The sequence below is a fragment of the Antechinus flavipes genome, chromosome 3, assembly GCF_016432865.1.
Source record: "Antechinus flavipes isolate AdamAnt ecotype Samford, QLD, Australia chromosome 3, AdamAnt_v2, whole genome shotgun sequence".
Lineage (NCBI taxonomy): Eukaryota > Metazoa > Chordata > Mammalia > Dasyuromorphia > Dasyuridae > Antechinus > Antechinus flavipes.
In genome coordinates this window covers 449,037,328-449,060,921 of record NC_067400.1, presented here as the reverse complement: position 1 = coordinate 449,060,921, position 23,594 = coordinate 449,037,328, and the positions used below count along the sequence as shown (strand labels likewise).

The following is a 23,594-nucleotide window of genomic DNA, read 5'->3' as shown; positions in this document are numbered from 1 at the left end:
TCACTTGAGCCTCAATAATTTTTTTTTAGACAAACAGGGAGACTATTCTGTATCGTGTATACAGATAAAGAAATTAACGCTCTAAAAATTACCCTGGCATGGATTCTATCAATATAAAGTAATTATTAAATAAAAATTTTAAAAAAAATAAATAAATAAAAATAAAAAGCTGAAAAAGAAAAAAAAAGATAAAAAAAAGAAATTAAGGCTCACTTAGGTCAAGTGAATTTCCCAAGCCAATAAGAATAGGAAGAATCTAAACTAGAACCCCTCTGTGTTGCTTTCTGCTGCATTATTATTTCCAAGAATAAGATGGGCTATTTCTCAATCTTTCAAAGTTTTATAATTTTTGCTACTACTTTTTCCTTCTATTTAAAGTATCTTCCCAGGGTAAGGGGGGGAAAGGTCAAAGTTGTACATTATTTCTTTCAGAATTTTTTCTCCTTTTGCCTAAGGATTTGCTAATGGATGGGTTACTAGGGAATGAGGCTGAGGAAATGAGCCAAAATTAATTTCATGCTTCCCAGAGCTTCCAATCTTAATGTAAACTCAACAATTTGCTCTGCCACATCTGTGAGCACTAAAAGAAGTTCCATATATTAGATGAGGAAAAGGACTCATTTGCAAAATAATTTCCATTCACTAGTGTTATTCTTTCGTTTCCTAACACAGTGCATAATTTACCTGTGTTTATTTGTCACTGGCCTATTCCCACTGAGAGGCACAGGAAAATTCACATTGTTGATCTTAATAAATGCAAACACCCTCTTGATCAAAATTGAAGTACAATGTTGCATGAAAGGAAGAAGGAAAGGAAGAAACAATGATAATCTTAATATGGGAAATGAGCAACAGATTGAAGTATCAGCCTCAAGGTAGCCTATCTTAATATGCTTCGTGAAATCGCTAGCAGAATCATTTCAATTGAAGGAAACACAAAGAATAAATCACTTGAGTACTCAAGTGGTTTTGAGATTAAAAAAAAAAAAAAAGGTGTTACTTTGTGTTTGAGACATATTTGTTTCTTTATGTACAGAGATGTTTATTTCTTTGTTTATATCCTATTGCTATTGTTTATCCTTTATTCAAAGAGGACCAATGACATCATGGACTTATGTCTTGATTTGCATGTGAATTGGATTTAAATGAGACAAAGTTGCAGAAAGTTGTCAGCCTCATTCTCTCTTCTAGAGTCATCAAAGTCCAGTAGCAAGACAAAATGCAGAATGACTTGTAATGACCCAAGATGAAGTGGATGACCTTGGTGTCTATGGTATATGTCCAAGCTTTAAGCACTTCACAGCATATGCTTCATTCCCCTTATGGCCAATGGAACAAATTGCTCTCATTTGCCCATTCCACTGTAGGGATCTTCACATACTTGAGTAGACACCCCCCCAACTCATCTATGGGTTTGAAGCCTGTCAGTTATCGTCAACCTAGTTTAGATCTACCTAGACAGTTTACTGAGGTATGGCCACTGTGCATGCTCCAACTTCTTTTTTTTTTTTTTAATTTTTATTTAATAATTACTTTATATTGACACTCGTTTCTGTTCCGATTTTTTTTTCCCTCCCTCCCTCCATCCCCTCCCCTAGATGGCAAGCAGTCCTTTATATGTTGGATATGTTCATGCTCCAACTTCTTAAAGCCACAGGTGAGAGTTGGGTGTAAGGTGGACATCAAATGTTAATGAGAAGCTCTGAAAAAGGTTCAGCATACCCTTTGCCACTTAAATGCATTACCTTTCTCTTTGCCTTGATCTTAAAATCCTGGTGATTTGTTCTTATTTCTGGTGTTATGAAAAACTATTAGAGTTGTGAGACCTAGGCTCTAGTCAGAGCAATAACTAGGATGATTAAAACTTTGTTCTAAGATGGCAGAGTTAGAGATTACTGATGACAGTTATAGTCCCTTAGCAGCAAGAATAATTAGTTATTATTATACACATTTAGCATCCTCCAAAAAAAAAAGTAAATACCTAGAGTTAGTATCTCACCAATTTTGAACAACACAAATGTCTTTGCTATGGCAAAGAAAATCAAAGTCCTCGTGTTTCTGCCTCCCTTCCCACCATGCTGGATTCCTACAGTAACTATTTCCCTTCCCCCACTCTTAAATAAAGGTGTACTTCTTGACATCGGAATGGTTTATGGTACTTGTCCAATGCACAGTACTAGTTACAATTGTAACCTAGTTATAGGTCTGGCTCTAACTGTTGTTTGACTGAAAGGGAGCTCAACTGATCATTCATAGGTATAGCTACAAATGGTTCCAGTAAATAATATTGGAAGATTTTTGTAATGTTGAAATTGTGAAAAATGAATACAGTCATTTGTCTTTCATACAAAGTATTTGGCCTTCCCCCCTCCAAAAGCCTCTGTACGTGGCATTACAAATGCCATGTAGATATCTATTATAATTGACAATTGAAAAATAGCTTTTCAATTATCAGTTATAATAGACATTTATACATGTTGTCTAACTTGGGTCTCACAATCATCACCTGAGACAGATATTACCAGGATATTACCAATTTACAAATGAGGAAAATGAGGTTCATGAATGCTTATGGTCTCACAACTTATTTGGCAGAAGCAGTATTCAAAATCAGCACCCCTAATAATACCAGTATTGCAAGATCCCCATTCATTTTACAATCTTTTCATTTTTATGTCATATTTAATGCTAAGTGCTATTTACCTCACAGAATTTGTCCTACTTGTGCATTCCTTCTAGTCATTGCATTCATCTACCTAATTGAGATTCTGTCTTCTCTGTGCAATTCAAAGAAAATCAATGTTATTTAAAAAAAAATCCAGTACTCCCACCAAAGAAATAGGGGAAATTATAGATGTCCATTATTTGAGGAATGGCAAAAGAAGTTTTTGAATACAATGGAATAGTACTATGCTATAAAAAAATCAACATAAGAAACTCAGAGAAGTATGAAAAGATTTATAAACTGATATAAAATAAAATAAGTAGAACTAGGAAGACAACATCCAAAAAGATTATAATGATATAAATGAAAAAAATTAAAATAAAATGGTGCAAAATAATACTGACCAAGCTTGACCCCAAAAGAAAGATATGAAAAGTTACCCATCTCTTCTTCCTAGAGGACATAGAACAATAAAGAGGAAAGGCATTGTACATAGTCTCAGAAGCTTTAAATATGTAGTTTAGTTTTTTCACTACTTTTAAATTCTTTGTTATAAATGAAGGAAGGAAGGAAGAATACATTTGGGAAATGGAGTGATAAAAAAATAACAAAAGATACAATAAAAATCATTTTTAAAAATAATAATCTCTTCCAATCTTTCTTTCTAACAAAAATTTGACATCTAAATAAATTGTGTGTGTGTGTATATATGCATGTGCAGGCAAACATTCTCTCTTTAGCCATTCCAAAACTGGTATTTATTTCCCTAATTTCAACAGTGCCCCAATCATCTCACAAATTGCATTGTGGGATCATGCAGAAATAAATTAAACTAGAAGAAACATTAGAGGTCATCTAGTCTACTTGTTCATTTTGCAGATGAGGAGACTGAGGTTCATAGAAGTTAAATTACTTAACCCAAGGCTACAAAAATAGGATTCAAATTCAAGTCATCTGATTCCAAATCCATCATTCATTGAATTTTCCCTTAAACCCAGTTCTTTGCTCATTCCATAATCCCAACTCCCTAGACAAGAATGTCATTCTCCATTCTGCAAAAACAGGCTTAGAGTTCATTGTTTTAAAGCTCTCTAAAAGTAATTTTACATTACATGAGCACATCATCCCAACAGCTCTCAGTCCTGAAGCACAGGGAATGGGATGCAGGAGATTTGTTTCAACTAACACGAACATATAAATGGGGTTTGACAGAAGCCTAAAAAGAAACAAATTTATTCTTTTTTTTATTCATTTTGGACTTGTATTTCTTTTCCTATAACCTCTCAAATTTTATTGCAATAACAATAATACTAGTTTTTCTCCTTTGACTTCTCCTTTTTAAGGAAAAAAAAAACATACTGAGAGGTTTTTTTAATCAAAGTAAGGATTGTTGCTCTGTGTGAGTGTATATAAGTGAATATGTTTGCTATATTATGCAGGTATACAGATAATAATATGGATATAACATGAGACATTTCTACCATGTCCAATATTAATTGTAGGCTTCATTCCAGAAGCTCATTTCAGTTTCCCTATCTAATATTTTTTTATAGGATTTTCTATTTTTCTTTCACAACTTTCTCCTCAACCAAAAGTAGTTTAACAACTAATCTAACATCTGGAGCCTGTCCTCTCTAGTAGTTTGCCCAAGCACTAAAACAAGAAAACAAGAAAAGTACTTTTTCAAGACAGTTGAGGCTACTGATAATATGAATCACTATTTTAGGGATTTATGAAATCCATATCCCACTTCTTAGATAAGTCAAAGAAAAAGGCTATTGACATTGGAGAAGCAGTCTTGATGTAAGAATTGTTCTTTGGTGTAAATATAATATATGCCTCCAATTGAATCATATTTCTGTGTCTCTGAGTTACTATTCACATTTATTTTGTCCAACTTTCCTTGTAGAATATTACAATGCAATTCAATGCAATAAACATTTGTGGGGAGAGGTAGATGAAATGAAAATTTTAGATAAAATAAGGTCTCTCCCCTCATTAAGCTTACTGCCTAAGAAAGAAGTATGATAACACTCAAACAGTGATAGTCTGAAATACCACAACCATGTGTGGTAGTACATGTCTCTGCAATAGGGAGAGACTAAGGATGGTAGACTTATTGAGCTCCAAGGTTCTGAGCTATAGTTGGTGAAGCTGAGTCACCATGAGCAGAGACCAATATATAAGAATATATAAGCTCATATAAGAAAGTGAGAAATAGGCCAGGTCAGAAACAAGAAGATCAAAACTCCTCTACTGATGAGTAATGATTAGGCCAAAACTGCATGCCAAGAACCAACTTATTCTGTGTGGTTGTACATGTTTATGTGAATGGGGATGAGAAGTCAGGATAAAGTCTGAAGGTCTATAGAGGTAAAAGAATTGAGTATTCAGAAAACAGTTCTGGACAATGTTGGTTTATTTCCCCAGAGAGCTGTGGTCCTCATTCCCCAGGTATTGAGGAAAAAGTATCCTGAGAAAATGTTATTGTGTCAATAGGTTCCTAGAGCAGTGAAAGGAGACATTTGATGTGGGGATACCTATCTTCCTATGCTATTTATGATTCTGTTGTTGGTCTTTCATTTTACTACTCAAGTTCAAGAAAACTGAAAGGTTCAGAAGCCCAAAATTTCTGAATGAGAGACTAAGATATCAGAGCCTTCAAACAATGTCTCCTGTCCCTCTTGTCCCATATATTTCCAAATTGGAAATAACCTGATTCAACCTGAGGAGAAGGGATTACATTGGTAATATCCCTTTCCCTTGGAGTGCAAACAGTAAAAAGGACATAATCCTTAACTTCATCTTAGAGAACTTCCTTCATTTATGTGGAAGAATTGAATCTCATGTGGAGATTTAATAAGAGTACATGAAGTACAATTTAGAACATTGCCTCTGTTACCAAAAATAGAGTAGATAAAGCAGAAATGAATACCTCATGGGAAAATGGGTCCAGAGTCCTCTAAGTGACATGAATGACCTCTAATGGAAAACTATATCAAAAGAGGGAAGGAAGGAAGAAAGGAAAGAAAGAAAGAAAGAAAGGAGGGAAGAACACTTTTGCCAATCATACCAATTATGATTGTAGTGAGTCCCTCAATAGTTCCCTAAAGGAAATCAAGACTTGGATGATATATGGATCTATTGCCAGTAATCTTCCAGATATGAATGGTCACAAAATTATCGTTTCCCTTTTTTTGGTCTCACAGAGGTCATATACAAAGAGCAAACTTCCTTTCACACTAAATGCTACTGACCATGAAGAGACTGGTGAACCATCCTATTAATATTAGATTTAGAAAGGATTTTACTTTGTCTATGATCTCATCTCCTTAATTGCTAAATGCCTTTTAAATCCTACTGCAGAGGACAGAGAAATCTTTCCTTTTTCTAGAGAATTAATGCTTTCACTTAAGGTTTTTTGACAAAATGGACTCATATAAGTATTACTGTCTGTGTGACTTTAACCACAAAATGTTGAAGGGTTTTTCATCTAGTTGTGCTTTACAATTGTTTTGCAATAGTATTTCAGGCCTGGCCAAATTGAACATCAATTTTAATTAGATTTACTCTGGGGTCCTTGACAATCACAACAAACACAAGATTTTAGGTAGTTTAGGAAATAGGTCTATTAAATGGCAATTAAAGTTGTCAGCCTTCCAGAGCTAATTTCCAGTTAATTTGATCTCTCATATAAAGTTGGAGTACTTGTGTCTGCTAGAATCAAAGAATCTTGTCTTCTCTCACTTCTGAGGGTCAAGTACTGGTTGATTAAAGAATTGGGCCTGAAATGTGCCATCTTTTACTTACATGATAGCTTTGGCCACTACATCTTTGCAGGCAATACCAAATCCAACGGTTTTTTTGTCCAACTAGAGTCTTGCCATTTCTGGGAATCTTAGAAAGCAAGTTTCAGAGAAGCCAGTAAAGAAAAACTCAGATTTCTCAGGAATCTTTTCATTGTAATAATCAGAAACTGTTGAAAGAGAGAGAAAGAGAGAGAGAGAGAGAGAGAGAGAGAGAGAAAGAGAAGAAGGAAAGAAAAAGGAAGAAAGGAAGGAAGGAAGGAAGAAGGAAGGAAGAAAGGAAAGAAAGAAAGAAAGAAAGAAAAGAAAAAGGAAGGAAGGAAGGAAGGAAGGAAGGAAGGAAGGAAGGAAGGAAGGAAGGAAGGAAGGAAGGAAGGAAGGAAGGAAGGAAAGAAGAAGGAAGGAAGGAAGGAAGGAAGGAAGGAAGGAGGAAGGAAGAGGAAGAGAAGAAGGAAGGGAAGGAGGAAGGGGAGGAGGGAGGAAAGAAGAATGGTAGAATTTAGAATTGAATGTGAGCTTAAGTATCTTTTCAGCTACACTCTATGTTTTACAAAGTAGGAAACATACTAAATCTAAATGCCTACCAATTCAGCACCTTTTCTACTTATTTCCCCAAGTGTATGACCAGAGATTGATAGTTTGAAAAGTACTGAATTGGGAGTCAGAAAATTTGAGTTTCACTCTCAACAGGATTACTTGTTTACATATGTGACCACAAGCAAGTCACTTTGTCAGTCAAATTGATTCAAATCCTCTAATACTTATTAGTTTGGTAATCCTGGGCAAAAATCTCTTTTCCTCATCTGTAAAACTGATATTATAAGAGCCTCTACCTTCACAGAATTATTGTAGGATTCAAATGAGTTAATCTGTTCTTTCCTGCCTTAGGTGGAGAATTAGAGATGAAATGGACTAGTCTAGACCTTGTGAACTTCAGAAGTTCAAAAGATTCCCATCCAGAAATTGGAAGCCATCCAGAGAAACAATAGCCAAGCCACAGGAAAAGTGAAGCACCAAACAACTTGTGTGATATAGAGCAACCTACAACCAATATCAAGATGTTGCTTATTATAAGGGATCAGCTCTCACCAATTGGCTGGGCTATATTTCAAAGTGAACTTAATGAGTCAAATTATTTTAGCAACTGCTTTGCATTTAAGCCTATTTTTCTTAGGGACTGAGATGATACAAGGGAGATTATGCTCCCTGGTCACAGGTTTGTTTTTGAACTTTAGTCTTTTCTATATATCGTTGGTAGGTATACCTTTGTCAAAATGAATTGATATTAATGGGATAAATCATACTGAAGTAATGATAATTTGTGATTAATATTGGGTGGAACATATCAGGATGGGATCTAGAGTTTATTGCTTTAGAAACATGCGCTTTCTGCTGGCTCTGCCATATTCCAGTGAGTTGCCAAAATGACGAACACAAAAGGAAAAAGGGAAAGGATACAATACATGTTTACACGACCCTTTCGAAAACATAGTGTTGTCCCTTTGGCTACATATATGTGAATATACGAGAAAGGTAATATTGTAGATATCAAGGGTATGGGCACAGTTCAGCAAGGAATGCTCCACAAATGTTACCATGGCAAGATTGGATGGGTCTATAATGTTACTCAACATGCTGTAAATAAACAAACAAGTTTAGAGCAAGATTCTATCCAAGAGAATTAATGTGCATATTGAGCATATTAAGCACTCTAAGATCAGAGATAGCTTCCTGAAGTGGATGAAGGAAAATGATCAGAAGAAGGAAGCCCAAGAAAAAGGCACTTGGGTTCAACTGAAACATCAGCCTGCTCCACCCAGAGAAGCACACTTTGTGAGAACCAATGGCAAGCAGCCCGAGCTGTTGGAACCAATCCCCTATAAATTCATGGCATAAAAGACTATTTTAAAAAAATAATAAAATAAAAGATTATTGGATTGTGGGGGAAAAAAAAAAGAAGCATGCTCTAATCTCACAAAGGTTCCCCCTAGAATCATGACAATAATGAGCCTTCCCAGAAATCTGATTTATCAATGCAAGTAGAATTGATTTAGGATCTTCATCATTTATCATGATGGTTCCCAAAAAGTTAAGCTAATGGCTTATTCAAAACCTAACCCAGAGTCATATTTCATTATTGTTGTTTGCTTTTAGAAGTCTGGATATATTAAACTTATTTTTAATGTTTTTAAAGAATATTATGTAATTTCATAAGATCATAGATTTAGAACTAAAAGGGACTGAAGAGGTCATCTAATTAAACTCCTTCATTCTATAAATGAGGTCAAAGCCTTAGAAAGATTAATTGACTTGTTGAGATCACATAGTTCACAAGTGATAGCGCTGGATTGGAACTTAAACTTCTGAGTCTAAACCTAAGACACTTAGCATCACAAATTTCCCCTTTCCTTGCAAAAAGCCTAGTCAAATGCTTCCTAATGGCATTTGGTTGACCCTAGATTCTTAAAGACTATGCACTGGTGAGATAAGGACCAACTAAAGCTAGAAAGACTGAACATAAGATTGAAAATGAACTACATGTCCAGCCTAGAAGAAAATCATAGAATCATAGAGAGGTACTTTAGATTTTGATTAATGAGTCTACCCTATCCCTTACTTTACAGACAAGAAAATAAGGTCCAGAGATAAGATCAAAGAAACCAGTAACCTGAGGCATGTACAGTACATGATGTCTTTTTAAAACTATTTGTGTATTTTTACCACAGTGAATTAAGAAACCAACTACTAAAGACTAAGAGTTCCAATGTGCTTAACTGAAGGAAATGTCTACACTAATGAAATTACAGACTTTTAGAAATATTGAAGTAAATGCTTTAGTTAAGTTTAGTTACAATAAATTGTTCATGAATACATATTTCATGATTCAGACCCTGAGGAAACTAGAAAGGAAAGGCATGAGAGACCCTTTTAAATGTCTATCAGTTTCAAATGTGTTAGTGCAAGAGACCAGATGAAGAACCGAATGTGGAATAACAGTTTCAAAATGCTCATTCCAACCCAAACCAAGTTCTTCTTAATGCCTTAACAGAAATCCTTGAACCCATATGAGTCTCCTAAAATTCTTCCCCTTTGAAGGGTTTGGACCCAGCACCAGCCCAGTGGAGTCCATGAAGCCACTCTTTCCCATAGGATTCCTGCTAGCAAGAAGTCCAAGAAGGTCTGAGACCATTCTGGACACCAGAGAGAGAAAGACATTGGCTGTTCATGTCTAAACCCTTGCCACCCTTTAATTCTTAACTCAATTCCAATCTCCCCCTTTTTCCTGCAAACAATTTCTTGGCATTGATCTGGAAGCACTGTAGGTAACTTGGCCCAGGCTGAAGAGATCTAGGAATGACCAAAATACCTTTGGGATCTGGGGAGAGAGAGTGCTTTATCTGCCCAGAATCAGGGGTTCTGATGGCTACAGGGAATATTCAGGCTTGGGGAATGCTGAGTGCCTTTCTCCCATGATGGAAAAGGGAAAACTGAGCACCAAAGTTATTATTTTGCAATGCAGAAGTGGAAATGTAGATGTTATTAGGGGAAGAGAGGAAATTAAACTACATCTTTTAAAAACTCATATAAATGGAATTTAGATCCATTTTTATAAATGTCAGTATCACCATTCTTTCAAAAACCATTTTCTGGTTCCACTCTACACTGGCTACAATGATATATAAAGAAGTGACTCCAATCTTCTTCCTGCATGATACAATAGAAATAGCACTGGATTTGAAGTGATCAAATCCCATCCCTTCTCCTTCCTACCTGGGAATATTATGTACTTCACTGATCTGGGCTTTTTGATTGTCTCACCTATTAAATAAGGATGTTGGAATTAGTGACTTCTAAGATTCCTTTTATCTCTAAATCCATTCTCCTATGATTGACCCCAAGCTCTCATTTAGATTAAAATACTGAAAGTCTTCAGGAATAATGTAGATGGCAAGTCATTATTTTTTCTGAAATAAACTAGTTCTCAAAACTAGTTCAGAACTAATAATGCTGACAACAGGTCATAATCTCTCCATATATTAGCAGATAGTTTCATGAGTTGCTAGGGTCAAAAAATATTGCTTATTGTCCATTTTTGTCATTTTTACTCCTAACATCTTATATACATATGTATTTATCTGTAAGTGTTTGTATTTAAAAATATATGCATACATTATATATGTATTATGTGATTTTGTATGTCCAGATACCCCTTTCTCTTCATTCATACTTCCATTACCCTGGGACAGATGCTTAGCACTTCATCACCCTATCACAACTTCTAGACCGTTGAAATAGCTTTCTTATTTATCTCCCTTTCACTTCTTTTCCTACTCTAATCTTCTACTTAGACATCTAAATGTTTTCTAAAACTCAATACTAAGCATCTTACCATCATAATGCTGAAGACAATGTGTAAACAAAGGTTATTCCCCATTCCTAGAATGCTCTGCCACCTGACTTTTACCTAGTGGTTTCCTTCAAGATTCAGCTGAAATCCTGGAAGAGGCTTTTCCCTCCCTCTTCTCCCAACTCCCAACTATCATTCCTCTGATATTATCTCCCATTTGCATTTTGTCTCCCTCATTAGAATGTATGTTTCTTGAGGGCAGAGAACATGTTTTTATAATCCTTTGTATCCCCAGAGCATAACATAGTCCTTGGCATAGAGTAAATGTTTAACAAATATTTCTTGACTCATTGACTTCATAGCTATCAGTTAAATGGTTTGGGAATTCCCTCCACCATAAAATGGGACTACAGAAGAGGCATGGTGTATAAATGTAGTCCAGTCAAAGGGAAAAAAAAAGATAGAGCACCACTTCTTTGTAAAGTAAGATTTTGTTGTTCAGTCAGGTCTAAATCCTCACGACCCCATTTGGGGTTTTCTTGGTAAAGATACTGGACTGGCTTGCTATTTCTTTCTCCAGCTCATTTTATGAATGAAAAACTGAAGCAAAGAAGTGAAGTGATTTGTCCCCAGTCACATAGCTAGTAAGGATCTGAGGTCTGATTTTATGTGAAGAAGTTACATCTTCCTGATTTCACACCCTTCATTCTGTCCACTGCACCATCTAGATGAGTAAGATAGAAATCTTTATGGTTGGCACTCCCTTCTCCAGCTCCCCTATATTTGGAATAAACATTCATGGAAGTAGATGGAGACCACATCACTGTGGTCACCAACAGAAATAATAGAGCTCTGATCTACTTGTTATTTTCTCATACTATGGATAGTAAATCTCCATTTCCAATTATTGAGAATTGACATTTGTTAAAGAAAAAAATATTCCCTTGTACAATCTCATCCCAGCTACCCGGGCCTTATCTTTTCATATCTACCTTTGTCCTCCTGTTTCATCATGCTCTTTAAACATATACTATATTTTTTTAAAATAGCTTTTTATTTTCCAAAACATATGCAAAAATAGTTGTCAACATTTATCCCTGCAAAACCTTGTGTTTCAATTTTCTCCCTCCCTCCCCATTCCCCCTTTCCCTAGACAGCAAACAATCCAATATAAGTTAAATATGTCCAATTTTTCTGAATATGTTTCCATATTTATCATATTGCACAAGAAAAATGAGATCGAAAGAGGAAAAAAATGAGAAAGAAAAAAGGCAAGCAAACAAATAACAAAAATGTTAAAATACTAAACTGTGATCCACATTCAGTCTCCACAGTCCTCTTTTTGGATGCAGATGGCTCTCTCCATGACAAGTCTATTGGAATTGGCTTGAATTTCACTGTTGAAAAGAGTCAACCATCATAGTTGATCATCACATAATCTTATTGTTTCTGTGTACAATGTTCTGTTGGTTCTACTCACTTTACTTAGCATCAATTCATATAAGTCACTCCAAGATTTCCAGAAATCACTATATTGATGGGTTTTTATAGAACAATAATACTTCTTCACATTCATATAGCACAACTTACTCAACCATTCCCCATATGATGGGCATCCATACAGTTTCTAGTTCCTCACTTCTACAAAAAGAGTGGCTACAAACATTTTTACACACTACACTATATTTAAAACAAAATTTCCATTCTTGAAATGTAAGATCCTCTTGCTTTAAATTCATTCCATCTTCTAGAAATTAAAAGGAACCCAGTTACTGCAAGACTCAATATTATTTTTTACATATTCCCCAAGAAACTGGACCAGGAGAAAGAAAAGGAATATAACCCATGTACCTCACTGCCATGACAAGACCATCTCCTCACCTCCACTGGCCAAACCTTAGAACCCATCATATCTCCAAAAGTTTACTCCATTCTTTTCCATCAACAGGTCCAGATCCTTGTCATAATCACTAACTGGTATCTGAGCCATTCCCTCTCCTTTCTTAGGGACTTTAGTCCCTGATTCACAGTCTTCTTTATGATTCTAAATCTTAAGATTTATTCTCAGAGTCATCAAAATACATCTTGTCTCCTCAAAGATCTTATACTTCATGTTATCTATTTCTTTAACTCTCAACATATGCATTTTCACTCTACTTGGCTACTTATGGTATATTCATAGTTAGATCTTACTGTCATTCATAATTGTCTTACTTTCATGATATAGAATTCTGATTAGCATCTCTGAGACTCAGTTTCATCAGTAGTAAGATAAAGATAATGTCTATAGTACCTACCTTATGAAGTTTTGGGGAGGCTTAAATGAGAAATCTGTAAAGTACTTTGCAAACCTTATAAAGCATTTCATAAATATTGATAGTCTTGTGGTTATTTTTGTTTGCTTGCTTATTTGTTTTGAAAAAGACTAGTGAGGTCAGTGGCAGAGGGAAATCCAGATCAGGAATTTTTTTCTGCTAATATAGATTAAACTAATCTCTGAAACACGTAGTATGTCCCAAATGTATTGGTGAAGTTTTAAATTTCTAAAGTTCAAATTACTAAAGTTCTTTTGGGACTCGTATTTTAACAGAGAATTGCTCAGGAACATTTAGAGGCTAATGACTTTGCCAAAGATCAAAGAATCAGCATATTTCAGATTTAGAATTTGAATCTAGGTTTTCCTGATTCTAAAACCAGATTTCAGTCCATCATACCACACCACCTTTCTAGTGGTTATTATTGTTGTCATTATTGTATCATTCACATTCCAACCTTATAATAATGTGACAGAAATGCCACTTATGTCCAAGATCAAAAATCTGTTTTTGGTCAACATCTAGATCTGAACCTCTTCAATATAGGTTCATACTAGATCATAAGAAATAATATGTGAATTCATAGCAAAAAGTTTCCAGTGACATTGAATAGTAAACAAATAGCAAAGAGTTCAATTGAGAAACAAACATTTTTGGCACCCAAATCAAATAGTGGCCACCTTTACGAGAGTAATAGTCATTTCCAAGTTGTTCCTCTGTGTGTTCAAGATGGTGGAATAAGAATAAAATCATATCGTTCTTGACACTGGTGTTAAAAAATAAAATCTAAAACTATATTGCCTAATCACTTCCTTTCAAACCTGGCATAACAATCAACTAGGCATGATAGCATGGCAATCAAAAAATTCTGATTTCTTTTGACAGTGTGATTTTTTCTCTGCTATCTTCATCACCACCTGTTCATTTCCCATCTCTCTTTGGCACTGCCATCTTGGTCCACAACCCAGTTATTGTAATATATGTTTTGTCCTAAAATATAAGTAGTATCTTGTAGTATTTCCTTTATCTGCCATACTGCAAAACTACCTACTCAATTAAAGTTCACAATGGTGAACCAAGTGATGTGTCCATTTGGTAGGCTCCAAAAAAAAATAATAATAATAATAATAATAATTAGGAGGTTCTCTTAATTATAAGCATTATGAGAAACATTGAATCATTGTGTCCATATTTCACGGACTCATCCATATTATTATCTCAACTTCTCCTATCTCTGTCAGGAACTTAACACTCCTAAATTTTTCCTTCTTTATATCTTTGAACTATCCTTGGTTAAGGTCTTTTGTTGCCTATAATATATATCCAGTTCTCCCTATTTTTTAACAGCAACAATTTAAAAAAATAATTTTAAAAACCTTTACTTGACTCTACCAGCCCCTCATCCTTATCATTTTATATAAGTTTATTTTATCTTATATTTATTTAAGTATATGTTTATATAATTTATCATATTTTATAAATATATAATTATATATTATTGTATTATATATTATTATATACACAAATAATTATGTTTATTTTATATAATATGTATTCTCTCTTCATAGCCAAGCTCCTAAAATCATATGCATTATTTTCCTCACATCCCATTGATTTCTCAACATCTTTTAACCCGATTTTCCCCTTACTTAACAGGGCAAAAAAAAAAAAAAAAAAACTTCTCTTTTCTAGGTTATCAATTATCTCAATTAATCCAGTGGCCTCTTCTTAGTCTTCATTCTATTTGACATCTCTACAACTTTTGATATACACACCACTTTTTTTATCCTATATAATATCTCTTTTTTTGATGTTTTTTAAGTCTCCCTCTTCTGATCCTCCCTTCTCAGTCTTCTTTGTATCAATCTTGCACTCATTTTACATAGTATACCTTAGATTTCTGTTCTCAACCCTTCTTGTATCTCCTATATTTTTTCTCAGTTTTATCTCTTTGTATGATGTCAATTATAATATCTAGGCAGATGATTCTAAAATCTATATATTCAGCCTTACTCTTTTGTGATTACCACATTTAGGGACCAGAGTATATTAAAATCAAGGGAAAATCCTTGATCTTTATTCTTTGCTGAGGTGAAGGGGAATGGAAATATGAAGTGAGAGCAATCCCAACAGGAATCCAGACAGCAGTGCCTCTGGCTCACACACTCCACCCACCAAATCTATGCAATCTCCTACACAACACATCAAACTTGCACAGATAGTGGGCAGGGTCATTCTTTCTCCAAGCATATATTAATAGAATATAGTCCAATTGCTAATTAGCCTCAAGTGTTCAGACCTCAGTGCATTTGCTCAGGTTCAGCCCATTACAATTTCTTTTTTGAATTCCTCTCCCACAACCCCAATGGCAAATTAGATTTCTCCATCTGGATAACAAATTTACCACCTTTCTTTTGAAGGTACAACTTTCTTTCCAGGCACTCAAGTTTATGAAATCATTCTTCATATCCCATATGCAACCTGTTTCCAAATCTTGTTCATTCTTCCTGTGCAATATTTTTCCCATTCAGCCCTTTCTCTCTATTCACATAAACACAAACATTTTTCAGATCTTCATTACAACAAGTTGAGACTCACAATAGCCAGCCATCTCATCTCCTTACTTCCACTGTCTCTAATTTATCCTCAAAACAGTTAATATTTCTAAAATGCCATTTTTACCATGTCACTCTCTTTCTTAGTAATTTAGTGGCCCTTTATTACCTTTAAAATGAAATTCAATGTCCTTACCTTCACATTAAAATCCCTATATTATGTGCATCCATCTACTTTTCCTTAACATTTCATATTATTCACATTTATACATATTAAGATATAGATAAATAGACCTATTAGGTGTTCCTTGAACTCAATGTGCTATTTCTGTACTTTCCACAGTTTGTCCCCATGCCTAGAGTTCATTCCCACTTCATCTCTACTTCCATGAATCCTGAGAACCTTACAAAGATCAGTCCAGGAGTGACTTTCATGAAATCTTTCACATTATATTTGGATAGTGTATATAACACATATAAGTTCACCAATAAGTACTAGTTTATTAATTGATTGATAATGCACACCAAGCACACAAAATAAGTGCCTACAGTTGTCAGGGAAAAGGATTATTACTGTGAGGGACAGGAGAAGGTGAAGTCTGAGATGAATCTTGAAAGCTGAATAGAATTTCAAGGCAAGAATCACAACAAAAATTCTAAGCAAAAGTATGGAGGGAAGACAGACAGGTCAGGACAGAATTTGAAGGATGATTACTAATACAGCCTTACTGAAGGATAATACACTGGAGGACAACTAATGGGACATAAGGCTGAAAGGTATAGGTAATGCATGAGTAGAGAGGGTCTCAAATGCTGGGTTAAGGAACTTGAATTGTATTTTGAATAAAAATGAACCAATGAAAGTCTTTGATTAGAAGAATAATTTACTCAGACGTTGCAAAAAGAACATTAATTAAGAACTTTGACTTCTTTGGAGGAAGGAAAGGATGGAGAGGGGAAGATCTGTTAGATGGTTATTTGTGGTAATAGGAGCCTAGACTAAGGTGGTAACAGAATATGGGGAGCTGGGTTAGAGGGAGAATGTGAGAGATTATAGAAATAAAAGTGACAAGATCTGATAATTATTTGGAGATAGAGAGAAAGGCAACATCAAATATAAAACACCAAGTTCTTAAAGGTATATATGAATGGCAGAAGAAATGAATTCATATAAAATGATGGCCAGCATGCTCACTGCTTTATACAAAAGATACTAAGAAAAAAATGGCATAGGAACATTCGCAAGAATTTTTTTTTAATTTAATCTACCTGGAAGACACTATGAAAATGGTTGCACAAGGAATTGGCAAACTTAGCACCTGCCTAGGAAGAAATATAAAAAACCTTTGTGAAATATAGAGTGTTTCCTGACACTGTGAAAGATCCTCACTAAAAAATGTGGGCAGTGCAAATCTTGGTGAGTCAGAAGCTTTACTGTGATGTCTTGGCTATGCCTGGTATATAAGTGATTCATATAACTGATCAACTCATTATTCTTATTGATCTACAATCTAGGCCTGTTTATCTTGCTCATAAAAAAAAAGATGAAGGAGTTGTCTGAATCAAAAAAAGGTGGGGGAGGGGTGAGAAGAATGCAAACAGCTCAACTGCCTGGAAATACACATTATCATCAGAAAGATGTATAACTTGCCAGATGTGCATCTCAACAGGATAAAATGAATAGGATATTTTATATTATATTTTCTTACCTTGTTGTGAAAATAGTATAGAAAAGAGCAAGAACTCTTGAAATTTTGTAAAATCCCAATATTGTTTTTAAAATAATCATTAGCTCAGGGAACAAATAATAAAGTTATACTAAAGGCCTTTCTTTTGCTTCTTAAAAGTCTTCTCTTTAAAACTAATATTCCTGTAGCATGATTCACTAAATAGATAATTCTCCTGGTTTATGACAATTACAAGCTATGGAATAATTTTTCCTCTGAGGTTGTTTTTGCTTATAATAGCATTTTAAACATTCACCAGCATTTCTAGAACTCTGACTAGAAATAGGAAGTATAAATCATGAGGAATGGACCTACCATTGTTCCAGTTGGCCCTAATGAACAGAACAAGGAATAAAGGATGGAATATGAAAAGGAGCAGATTTAATATTAATGTAAGGGGTAAAATTTCCTAGTAATTAAAACTATTCAAAGACAAGGAAATACTATGGAATAATAAAGTTAAGGTCACCTGACTTGCACTTCTGAGATGGAGTCAAAATTGCAGAGTAAAACTAGGAAGCTACTCAAGCTTTCTCAGTTTTCCTCAAAACCTCATGAATCCAAGCCATAGAGTCGCACAGAAAGCTTGGGACCACATCCCCTTTACTCCAGAAGCAGAGCTCAATCATAAAAGTAAAAATAAGAGGAAATACCAAAAGAAAAGTAAAGAAAATGAGCAAAAAAACAGTAAAGAACTTTGACCACAGAAAGCTACTATGATGACAGGGAAGACCAAAACATCAACTCAGACTAGGACAAAATGTCCACAGAGGAAATCTCAAAGAGTGATATGAATTGGTCTCGAGCCCAAGGAGGCTTCTTGGAAGTGCTCATAAAAGACTTTTAAAGGCAAATAAGAGAGGTAGGAAAAAAAATGAGAAGTATGCAAAAAAGAGTCAACAGTTTGAAAAAGGGGAAAAGTGACTGAAGAAAATAACTCCTTAAAAAATATAATTGTCCAAATGCAAAAAAAAAAAAAAAAATCCACTGAAGAAAACAACACCTTCAAAATTAAAATTAATGAAATAGAAAAAGAAATACAAAAGCTAATTGGAGAAAATACCAATAAAAACTAGAATGAAAGCTAATGACTCTATGAGATATGAAAAATCAATCAAATAAACAAAAAATAATGAAAAAAAATAGAAGAAAATGTGAAATGTCTCATTGGAAAAGCATCCAACCTGGAAAATAGATCCCGAAGAAACAATTTTAAAATTATTGGCCTATGAGCACAGGTGGGCCAAGCACAGGCAAGCCAAACACAGGCAGCCAAGCACCACAGTACATAAATCCAGGATGGTGTAGGCTCCAAGCAGAGAATCTACTAAGAGGAATCTATAGCAGGACTGGCTACTCTGTCCAGACTGCAAGCCAGCAGATCAGCAGATTAGCTGTAAGACATCCAATGAAAATGTAAAAAGTAAATAGTGAGCCCCTAAACCCCAGAATCGATTTGCCTCCTTAACTTCTTTCTTATTTAATTTTGGCCATACCCATCCAGCACCAGAAGTTAGTCAGCACTGATCCAATGCATTACTGATACCTGTAAAGGAAGAGGAAGCTTGGCCTTTATATAGATCGATAGATACACACACACACACATACACACACACACACCCCTTTAATAGTCATTGAAACAATTCACCAATCAAAACTCGAAGTAATATTGTGGCTAAATTTTAGAACTATCAGACCAAGGAAAAAATATTGCAAGCAGCCAGAAAGAAACAATTCAAATATTGAGAAGTCACAATCAGGTTTACCCAGAAACTAGCATCTTCCATCTTAAAGGACTGAAGGGCCTAGAATCTGATATTCTGCAGGGCAAAGGAACTTGAAATGCAGCCAAGATTAAATGGTCCAGCTAAAATGAGCAGCGTCATTCAGAGAAGAAGATGGACATTCAATGATACAGGTGAATTTCATTTATTTTTGATGAAAAGACCAAAGCTGAACAAAAATTAGACCTCCAAATACAGAACTCAAAAGAAGCATAAAAAGGTAAAAAGGAAAGAACTCTTGAGAACTATAGTTCTGTTATGGGTATATTTAGAGCATGCAGGTATAGTTTGATTTTACTGCAATAATATTCAAAAGAAACTAGAGGTGAAAAGGGGATTGTACTGTAAAAAGAGAAAAATGGAGGTGAGAAAATTTACTTCTCATGAAGAGACAAAGAAGACCTAATATAATTGAGGGCAAGAAGGGAGGGGAATGAACATTGTGTGAATCTTACTGTCATCAGTTTTGACTCAAAGAGACAATATTAGACATTTTTGGTTTCACAGAGAAACTTGTCTCACATTATAGAGAAGTGAGAGGGGAAATAGGAAAGGAAAGGGGGATCCTAATAGAAGGGAAAACAGAAGTAGTAGGGATAAGGTGTATGAAAGGGAGAAGGGCTGTAAAAGGGGTGGGCTGTTTAAGAAAAGTGATGGCCAGAAGCAAAATACTGGGGAGGAAGAGAAGGGAGAAAGGAAAGAGAAAAGCATAATTTGGGGCAAATAAGATTAGTCATTTTAACTATGAGTGTGAATTGGATGAACTCTCCCATGAAATAAAAGCAGATAGATAAATACCAGAGCCTTACAATATATTGTTTACAAGATTTAAAGCAAAATGGTACAGTTAGAAGAAATGTAAAAGGCCAGAGCAGAATCTTTTATGCTTCAGGTGAAGTGTTAAAAAAAAAAAAAAAGAAAAAAGAAAGAAAGGTAGTGATCCTGATCTCAGAACAAGCAAAAGCAAAAATAGATCTAATTAAAAGAGATAAGGAAGGAAACTATACCTTATGAAAGGGTACCATAGATAATGAAGTAATAGCTATACTAAACAAATATGCACCAAGTGATATTGCATCTAAATACCTAAAGAAGTTAAGAGAGTTGCAAGAAGAAATGGACAACAAAACTATAATAGTGGAGGATCTTAACCTTACTCTCTCAGAACTAGATAAATCAAACCACAAAATTAAATAAGAAAGAAGTTGAGGTGAATTGAATACTAGAAAAGTTAGGCATGATGGATCTTTGGAGAAAATTGAATGGAGGCAGAAAGGAGTATACTTTCTTTTCAGCAGTTCATGGAACCTATAAAAAATTGATTATATATTACAACATAAATATCTCAAAATCAAAAGCAGAAAGTCAGAAATAGTAAATGTATTTTTTCAGTCATTATGCAATAAAAGGCAAGGAGAAAATACTCCCAAAATTATTTGGAAACTAATCTAATTTTAAAAAATGAATGGATGAAATAACAAATCATAGACACAATCAATAATATCATCCAAGAGAATAACAATAATGAAACAACATACCAAAATTTGTGAGTTGCAGCCAAAGTGGCTATTAGGGGAAATTTTATATCTCTACATGCTTACTTGCATAAAATAGAGAAAGAGAGGATCAATGAACTGAGCTGCAACCAAGAAAGCTAGAAAAAGAACAAATTAAAAACCCTCAATTAAATACCACATTTGAAATTCTAAAAATAAAAAGGGAGATTAATAAAATTGAAAGTAAGAAAACTATTGAATTAATAAGTAAAACAAAGAGTTTGTTTTATGGGGAAAAAAACAATAAAATAGATAAATTTTTAGCTAATTTGATTAGAAAAAGAAAAGAAGTAAATGAAATTCTTAGTCTCAAAAAGGAAAAGGGAGAACTTTCCACCAAGGAAGAGTCAATTAAGGCAATAATTAGGAGTTATTTTGCCCAACTATATGTCTATAAATTTGATAATTTAAGTGAAATGGAGAAATACCTACAAAAATATAGATTGCTCAGGTTAAAAGAAGAGGAAATAAATTATTTAAATAGTCCCATTTTAGAAAAAGAAATAGAACAAGCTATTAATCATCTTCCTAGGAAAAAATCTCCATGGCCAGATTGATTTACATGTGAATTCTACCAAACATTTGAAGAATAATTAATTTCAATATTATGTAAACTATTCGAAAAATAGGAAAATAAAGAGTCCTACCAAATTCCTTTTATGACACAGATATAGTACTGATACCAAAATCAGGTAGGGTGAAAACAGAGAGAGAAAATTATAGTCCAATTTCCCTAATGAATAGTGATGCAAAAATCTTAAATAAAATATTAGCAAAGAGATAACAGAAAGCCAATCCAGGATAATACATCACAAACAAGGAGGATTTATCCTAGGAATGCAGGGCAAATTCAATATTAGGAAAACTATTAGCATGATTGACTATATCAATAATCAGGCTAATAAAAATCATATGATTATCTCAATAGATGCAGAAAAGGCATTTGATAAAATCCAACATCCATTCCTATTAAAAACACTAAAGAGTATAGGAATAAATGGAGTTTTCCTCCATCAGTAGCATCTATTTAAAACCATTAGCAAGCATCATATGTAATGGGGACAAACTAAAACCATTCCCAATTAGATCAGGAGTAAAACAAGATTGCTTATTATCACCATTACAATTCAATATTGTATTTGAAATTTTAGCTTTGGGCAGCTACATGACAAAGTGGATAGAGCACCAATCCTGACGTCAAAAGAACCTGAGTTCAAATCTGGCCTCAGACACTTAACACTTCCTAGCTGTGTGACTCTGGGCAAGTCACTTAACCCCAATTGCCTCAGGAAAAAAAGTTAGCTTTGTCAATAAGAGAAGAAAAAGAGATGAAAGGAAATAAAGTAAGTAAAAGGGAAACCAAATTATCATTCTTTGAAGATATGATGGTATTCTTAAAGAACTCTAGAGAATCAAGTAAAAAAACTAGTAGAAATAATTCACAACTTTAGCAAAGTTGAGGATATAAAATAAATCCACATAAATCATCAGCATTTTTATATATTACCAACAAAGTCCAGCAGCAAGAGATACAAAGAGAAATTTCATTTAAAATAACTGTTGATAATATAAAATATTTGGGAATCTATTTTCCAAGGGAAAGTCAGGAACTATATGAACATAACTACAAACCATTTTCCATACAAATAAAGCCAGATTTAATCAATTGGAAAAATAGCAGGTGCTCATGCATAGGCTGAGTAAATATAATAAAAATAACAATACTATCTAAATTAATCTACTTATTTAGTGCTATACAATAAATCTGCCAAGAAATTATTTTTAGAGAATTAGAAATAATAATAACAAAGTTCATCTGGAAGAACAAAAGGTCAAGAATTTCAAGGGAATTAATGAAAAAAAAAAAAAAAAACCTAGCTGAGCCAGACCTAAAACTATATTATAAAGCAGCAGTCATCAAAACCATTTGGTAACTAGCTAAGAAAAAGAGTAGTCAATCAGTGAAATAGGTTAGATTCACAGGATGAAATAGTCAATAACTATAACAATCTAGTGTTTGACAAACCCTAAGACCCAGCTTTTGGGATAAGAACTCACAATTTGCCAAATACTGCTGGGAAAATTGGAAACTAGTATGGGAGAAACTAGGCATTGACCCTAATCCAACATCATATACCAAGGTAAAAATAGGTTCATGATTTAGACATAAGTGAGACATAAGCAAATTAGAAGAGCATAGGATAGTTTACCTCTCAGATCTGTGGAAAAGGAAGGAATTTGTGACCAAAGAAAATTGCAGCTCATTATTGAACACCAAACAGATAATTTTGATTATATTAAGTTAAAAAGGTTTTGTACAAACAAAAGTAATTCAGACAAGATTAGAAGGGAAGCAATAAATTAGGAAAGTATTTTTATATTGAAAGGTTATGATAAAGGCCTCATTTCTAAAATATGTAGAAAATTGACTCATATTTATAAGAATTCAAGCCATTCTCCAATTGATAAATGGTCAAATGATATGAACCAACAATTTTCAGAAGAAAATGTCTAGTCATATGAAAAGGTGTTCTAAATCACTATCAATCAGAGAAAGGCAAATTAAGACAATTCTGAGGTATAACTACACATTTCTCAGATTGGCTAAGATGAAAAATGACGAATGTTGGAGGGGATATGGGAAAACTGAGACACTAATATATTGTTGGTTGGAACTGTGAACTGATCCAACAATTCTGGAGAGCAATTTGGAACTATGCTCAAAAGGTTATCAAACTGTGTATACCCTTTGATCCAGAAATGTTTCTACTGGGTTTATCCCAAAGAGAATCTTAAAGGAGGAAAAGAGACCCATATATGCAAAAATGTTTGGGGCAG

General features: G+C 34.2%; 1 pseudogene; it reads left to right on the top strand.

Annotated features, from left to right (window-relative positions):
* The first annotated feature begins 7,862 nt into the window (after positions 1–7,862).
* LOC127558017 (60S ribosomal protein L21-like) lies at positions 7,863–8,367 on the top strand (annotated as a pseudogene).
* Positions 8,368–23,594: the final 15,227 nt, after the last annotated feature.